Below are 7,553 nucleotides of genomic sequence, written 5' to 3' on the forward strand. Positions count from 1 at the left end.
CTAGGCCCCGATTAAGCGTTCCATTCATAGCACAACGTCATAGCACGGTTTACTAGACTGCTATTGAAGATTAGATGTATTTTTTGTATTCATATGATAGCATTTAAATGACGCTAATAAATAGTGATTAAAATGATATCATTTTTCCTACGCTATGGATATGTTTTCATTAAGCGGGAAAGTAAAATCATTTTTTCCGCCTAACACTTAACAAAACAATTAAGTTTTTTTCCCCACTTTGTCGAATAGACTTATTATTTTCCCCAATTTCTCGAAAACCCTAAGAACTAGCCATCTCTGCTCAACCTCTCTCAATCCGACAATTTGCCGCTGATTAATCTCGCCTCCGCCGTCCTTTACGGTAGCCGCGAGACTAAACCTACAGCCGGTCCTAATTCCGCCTATCTCTGTCCGAGTTGAGCTCTAATCGAAGGCATGTGTCTCTAAATCTATAAATTTGTTTCTTACTTTAATCTGGCTTGTTTTCTTTTAGATTTTGTGAATCTCGACAATAATGTTGTTTGATTTTGGTTTTTTAAAGTCTGGATTTCTGATTTTAACTGATTTGAATCGTCAAAGTTTTTTTTTCTTTTGCATGTCATTGTTCTTCGCGAATTTAGATCTATTTGTTTGTGTGGTTTGCTTTAGGCGTAGCTAGATAGATGTCAGTACAATTTTGCTTTCAAGATTAAGATTTGTTTGGTTTTTTTTTGAAATTTGTGAGATTGAGACAAGTACTGCTTATGTTATTGTCGGACACAATTGGATGGTTTAGGAAGTTCTAACTGTTTGTACTGAGCATTTTTTGAATCTTTAGATCTTTTTAGTACTCGTCAAACACATTCTTGCAAAACCAAACACATGAAACTAGATATACTGATTCTGTAATTTTATTTTGCAATTTTTGCTGTTTGAAATAATGGGAATTTGGAGCTGATCTTAGGCTCTTATCACACTACAGGTTAGTACCATCTTTATTCCTCAATATTGAACATTACTGTGGGTTTTGTCTGCTTGGTATTATTTATTTCTGTTTGATTTGTTAGACTTATGGTGATTTGTGCTTGACAAAGTTCATTGATCAGTTTTCAAATCAATTTATATTGGTTGTTTAGATTGAGTTAATATATGAGTTTATGTTATATATTTGCTAATTGGTATGAATATAAACTGCTTTTTTGATTTGTAAAGAGTATTTTATTAAATCTGAAATATTTTTAATGGTACTATATAAAAGTTTTAAAATACGCAATATATAATGCTCGACAAGGAGTGGGTGCACCTCTGCAGGTAAGTTGTTTTTTTTATATAGGCTAGTTTCAGTAGGAAATTAGGAGACTTTGCATGTTTTTTTAATTCCCTTTTTAACTCTTTAATAAAGAGTTGATCCTGCTTATGAGAGAGGAGCTACAAATTTTGTCCGGACTGTGGCTGCGGCGATGGGAGACGTTGATATGATTATTTGTCCTTGCATTGATTGCCGTAATATAGATCGTCACTCAGGCAGTGTTGTAGTTGCTCATCTGGTAACAAGGGGAATGGACGAGGCTTATAAGAGGCAGTCTGATTGGTATCATCATGGAGAATTGATACCAATGGCTGAAAGTGAAAGCAATCAAAGCCAGTGGAATGATGAGATTGTTGGGTTATATCAAGCTGCTGAATTTTTGGATGAGGAGTTTGCTGCGAAACTTGAAATTGCAGAGGGTGATGACAAGAAGAAAGATGATTTTCTTGAGAAGATTGCTGATGCTGAAACGCCACTATATCCAACTTGTGTATCACTATTCAGACTTAACACAAAGAATGGCTGGTCTGACAAGAGCTTCAATGATCTGCTAGAGACATTGCCTGAGATGCTACCAAAGGATAATGTCTTACACACCTCACTATACGAGGTGAAGAAATTTTTGAGATCCTTTGATATGGGTTACCAGAAAATTCATGCATGTGTCAATGATTGCTGCTTATTCAGAAAGAAGTTCAAGCTGCTTGAGAACTATCCTAAATGCAATGCTTCAAGATGGAAGACTAACATGCACACTGGTGAATTAAAGAAAGGAGTCCCGCAGAAAGTATTACGCTATTTTCCAATATTTCCGAGACTTAAAAGGATGTTTAGGTCTGAGCAAATGGCTAAGGATTTAAGGTGGTATTTCAGTAACAAGAGCGACGATGGCAAACTCCGTCACCCTGTGGATTCAGTCACATGGGATCAGATGAATCACAAATACCCATCATTTGCAGCAGAAGAAAGGAATCTGAGGCTTGGACTTTCTACGGATGGATTTAATCCATTCAATATGAAGAATATAAGGTATAGTTGTTGGCCTGCTTTGCTTGTAAACTACAATCTGCCACCTGACTTATGCATGAAGATGGAGAACATCATGCTTACCTTGTTAATTCCTGGGTCTCAACAGCCGGGCAATAGTATTGATGTCTACTTAGAGCCACTCATAGAGGATCTATGCCAGCTGTGGAATTATGGTGAGTTAACATATGACGCCTATAGTAAAACGACTTCTACACTTAACGAAATGCTTCTATGGACGATAAGTGATTTTTCTGCTTATGAGAATCTTGCTTGCTGCAAAGTAAAGGGTAAAATGGGCTGTCCTTTATGTGGGAAAAATACGGACTCGACATGGTTGAAGTTCAGCAGAAAACATGTCTATATGTGCCGCAGAAAAGGTCTTCCACCAACACATACTTATAGGGGAAAGAAGTCATGGTTTGATGGAAAAGCTGAACACAGGAGAAAGGGAAGGATACTAAGTGGTCGTGAAATTTTTCAAAACCTGAAAAATTTCAAAAACAACTTTGGAAATCTGAAACAAGCTGCAAGAAAGAGAAAAAAAGGGGACAATATATACTGAATTAGACTATGACAGTGAGGATTATCTAGTGAGTCAGAAGAAGATGAGGAGGAAGAAGTATAAGTTCACGAGGAGGAGTTATCCAGATTGAAGAAAAGGTCGATTTTATTCAAGCTACCTTATTGGGAGGAACTCCCTGTTAGAGATAACCTATATGTAATGCATGTGGAGAGAAATGTGGCTGCGAGTATTGTATCAACATTGTTGCATTGTGGGAAATCAAAAGATGGTTTAAATGCTCGTAGAGATTTGGAGGTTCTTGGTATTAGGAAGGAATTGCACCCTAAATTCAGAGGAAAAAGAACATACCTACCTGTAGCAGTTTGGTCTTTATCCAAGACAGAGAAAAAGATTTTTTGTAGGCGACTTTTTGAGTTCAAAGGCCCAGATGGGTACTGCTCCAACATATCCAGAGGCTACAAACAATCTGCAGGTCTAGTGCTAAGGATACTTCACAAGCGGTGGATTTGGTATCATACTATGGGACAATAACAGACATTATCTTGTTGGACTACAATGTGTTTTATGTCCCTTTATTCAGGTGTCAATGGGCAGTGAATGGTAATGGAGTAAAGGAAGAAGATGGTTTCACGCTCGTTAACCTGAATCATAGTCAAGTTAGTTTTTCAAGGGACCCGTACATATTAGCCTCTCTAGCAAAGCAAGTGTTTTACTCAAGGGAAGACGAGTCATCAAGTTGGCATGTTGCTATGAGAGGTCCTTCTAGAAGATTTAGTCAGAAAGAGTTTGAAGCTGGAGATGTAGACATTAGTCCTTTGCCTGCAAATATTGACATGGGTGTTGACTTGGATGAAACAGAAAATGAAAGAACTGATTGCGAAGGCATATATGTGTAGTTCTTCATCGTTTTCATGATTAGTTGGACTTTGTTTGAATAGATGTCTGATAGGGAATTGTTTGTTTCATATATATTATGTTGTTTAGCTAAATGTCAGATAGAGAATTGGTTGTTTCATATATATTTAATATATTTTAACATTTTTTTCTGTTTCTTTTTCTAGGTGATTTGAAATGGGAACTAGAAAGAAAAAGAGAGGAAGAAAACCTAAACAGAAAGATGATGAGGTAGAATATGTGAGTACCCGTGAACCTGAACCAGTAGAACCAGAATCTGCAGAACCAGAACCCCAAGTACAAGCTGAGCAAGAGCAGTTGATAGACACATATATTCTTAATGCGACAACTGCTGAATTAAACGAAGAAGATCCTCAACTAGAGCTCAATGAAGAAGAGCTTGAAGGTGAAGTGACGCCTAATGACACTGAGAAAGGTCTGATTGATGAAGAGCCTGAAGGTGAGATACAATTCTCTGAAGATCATGACAACATTGAGAGAAAGAGTAAGAGACAGCGAGGACCAACACGCATGAAAGACATCGCCAAGGATCCAAATACCAGAGTACATGTAGAGTTCAATAGCCTGGGAGAAATTTATGGTAAAGGGTCTGTTAAGATGGCATCTTACGTTGGAGCATTGGTACGGGAACATGTTCCTATCACATTTGATCATTGGACAAAAATAACTGAAGAAATCAGGACACTTCTCTAGAAATCTGTCCAGGTGATTTCGTAATGCAAAACCTCAAGATTTTTAAGTTCAAAATCTGTAGGTCTTCCATTTACCTTTTTATTTTTTGTTTTGGTGAACTATAATTGCAGGCAAGGTTTGAGATAGATGAAGAGTACCAGAAGACTGCAGTGGTTAAGCAGATGGGATGTCTGTGGAGGTCATGAAAATCTCGTCTAGTCACCCAGATTAGACAAGCCAATACTAACTAACAAAGGATGATCTAAGAATGTTTAGACAAGCCATGAAGCTGCGACCTAAGAATGTTTCTCTATTTGAGTGGCGTAAACTAGTCAAAATCAAAACTAGCAAAGAGTTTAAGGTAATCATTTGTACTTAACTAAGTTTATTTCCTATAAAGTATTTTACATAAAAACATTTCTCTGTTAGGTTGTAAGTGATAGCTATAAAGAACGAAGGAGCAAACAGATTCCTCACACTACTGGCCGCAAAGGAATGGTTAGACTAGCAGAAGATATGGTAATCATACTACAATTATGTTGCATGTTTTTTCTCATTGACTACTTTTGAATACTTATTATTTGTAAAATATTTTTGCTCTGAATTAGGGAAAGGAGTGTTCAAATCCAAGTGAAGTGGCACGGCTAAAGGTCTGGATCAAGTCACGTACTAGAAAAGATGGTACACCGGTGAATACAAATGCGGCTGAAAAGATTGTGAATTAAAAAATATTGTATTATGTTCTGCATATTGGAATTAGATCATAACGTTTGAAGCTGTATCTTGTGATTGGCAGAGAGAGGCAGCTGAGATTGTTAAAAGTGATACTCTAGCATCTGCTTGTTTTGATGGCCAAGATTCACTTAGCCAGCTACTAGGACCTGATAATCCTAGTCGAATGAGGGCAATGGGTAGAAACATGAATAAGACCAAATTAGCATGTTTCCAAGTGAAGAACAAGTGTATGGCTGAAATGGAAGCGAAGCAAACTCATCTATTGTAGAAGGTCAATGAGTTAGAAGATGTAATTGAAAAATTGAAGAACCAGGTTAGACACTTCTCTACTTATAGTTTAAGCTGATGCATTATAACACTATATTTGACTTTATTTTATTTTTGTAACAGAGACAAGAGCATGATGCTGCTTCAAACTCAGCTATTAGAGTAAGTTCTTAATTTATATCAAATGCATGTTCTATTTGTTTCTGAAAACTCTAGTAACTAGTCTTTTATTCATTTTATAGAACGTAAACAAAAGATCACAACCTAAGTGTATCTTAATTTATTGGACTGGTAATGGTGATGCAATTCTGAGGGGCGTATTATTACTTTTGATCCAGATGAGTTAGGCCCTTCGGATGTCAAAGTTTTGGTTGACACTGCTATGGTACCAGACACATATCTTTGGAGACCTGCACTTAACATGTGCACAATTGAATCTGCTATCGGACAGATGATTGCTTGGCCTGCCCTCTAAGTGTGTTAACCTAGAAAATGAGCAGGAACCAGAAGACATTGCACAACTGGTAAAGTTTATTATTCACCCTCATGAGTATAGGAATATTTATATCTATAGAAGAATGATCATGTTGTGTGAATGTGTTTGACAGAGCCAAAGAACTAATTCAGCGATGAACAAATGCAAGCTGCTGGATTTGTCTTCAGATGACGTGGTTGTTGTTGAAGGGCGTTGGCAGACACAAGGTCGTGATGCATTAGTAAATGGGCTACCTTTGGGACCAAATGCAGTGAAGATCTTGGTAGATGTGGTATGTCAACCTGAGACATTTATCTGGAGGCATACAATTGATGTAACATACCTTGAGGACTGTCTACAAACATTTGTATCATGGCCTGTGAACAAAGTCGTCTTTCAAAACACAATAGATGCAATAGGTCAGCAATCTCCAATTCAGAAATCTGCATCAACTCAGCAATCTTCAGGAGGAAAATCTGCAGCAACAGCGCATAAATCAGTGGAAACAAGTCAGAAAACTGTTGTAGCATGTCAGAAAACTGCTGCAACAGTCTCAAAACCTCCTGCAGAAAAGTCTCCACCGTCTGGTCGAGAATCTCCTATCCAGAAAAGTTAACGACCTACACTAATATCCCCTCTTCGAAGATCTCCGGTAAATCTTTTTGATATGTTGTGCAGGCGATTGTGAGTATTAGATCTCTCTATTATAAACTGACTAGTTTTTTAATCATGACAGCGTAAACGGGAGCTGAGGTCATCAAAGAAAATAAAAAATACAAGTTGATGGATATTAGTGGAAGGAAGGAGATTGTCGCCGAAGGACGTGTGCATTGAGTCAACCCAGACATTAAGGTCCACTGTGTTCGCTTGGGTTCAAATGCAGCTAGAGTATGGGTTGATATAGTGATGATAGATGATGTAGCGGTTTGGAGGCCATCAGATGAAATCGAGTACATGAGAGATGCACTTGGTTCATCTATTGCATGGTCAATGGATAAGTTGGTCATCTTTTGATCAGTTTAAGAAACTGAGGTATGTATACTGTCTTGCTTGTGCTTTAACCTGATCTGTTGATGATATCACAAATCTGATATAAGATTGCTTCTTGCAGGGGAATGAAGTAACTTTGGTCCATGTTAGCTAGTTTTAATTAAGTTTAAGACAGAGCTAATCATCAACTTATGACTTCTGTTATGTATGATGAATGATTATGTAAACTTTTACTCTTAAGGATATGGAATCAGACTTTATCTGAAATGATTTTTATTTGTAGGTGTTCATGTTTATTGCTATATGAAAACATAAATTTAGTATGTAATTCTAAATTTATAATTATTCTCAGGAAACCCATATAATAGCTATATGAAAACATATACAATAGCAAATAAAAAAACTGATCTATACTTTCTATCATAGCACTAAAATATTTGTTTTCAAATATTGTATTATAGCACATATAAATGTCAGAATTAAATAATATATAATAGTTCACAAGAGCTATAGTATAATTATATATTATAGTACCAAATATGATGCTACACAAATATATATTACCGCTATATACAATAGCTATTGTACAATGACATACGATAACAAAACAAATGGTTCTATATGAGAATACGTAATAGCGTTTTAAATGCGCTATAGTA

The 7,553-nt window shown here is 36.6% G+C and overlaps 1 long non-coding RNA gene across 2 annotated transcripts; it reads left to right on the forward strand.

The window, feature by feature from the left end:
• The first annotated feature begins 898 nt into the window (after positions 1 to 898).
• Positions 899 to 7,176, forward strand: LOC110225921. Of its 2 annotated transcripts, XR_002330095.1 has the most exons (11): positions 899 to 961; positions 3,902 to 4,460; positions 4,559 to 4,788; positions 4,857 to 4,946; positions 5,036 to 5,108; positions 5,224 to 5,475; positions 5,553 to 5,591; positions 5,768 to 5,953; positions 6,038 to 6,556; positions 6,641 to 6,936; positions 7,016 to 7,176. It is a non-coding gene; the product is annotated as an uncharacterized LOC110225921 (long non-coding RNA). The 2 variants fall into 2 exon arrangements; XR_002330093.1 differs by having other exon boundaries at positions 5,036 to 5,475.
• Positions 7,177 to 7,553: the final 377 nt, after the last annotated feature.

The sequence above is a fragment of the Arabidopsis lyrata genome, assembly GCF_000004255.2.
Source record: "Arabidopsis lyrata subsp. lyrata unplaced genomic scaffold ARALYscaffold_8, whole genome shotgun sequence".
Taxonomy (NCBI): Eukaryota; Viridiplantae; Streptophyta; class Magnoliopsida; order Brassicales; family Brassicaceae; genus Arabidopsis; species Arabidopsis lyrata.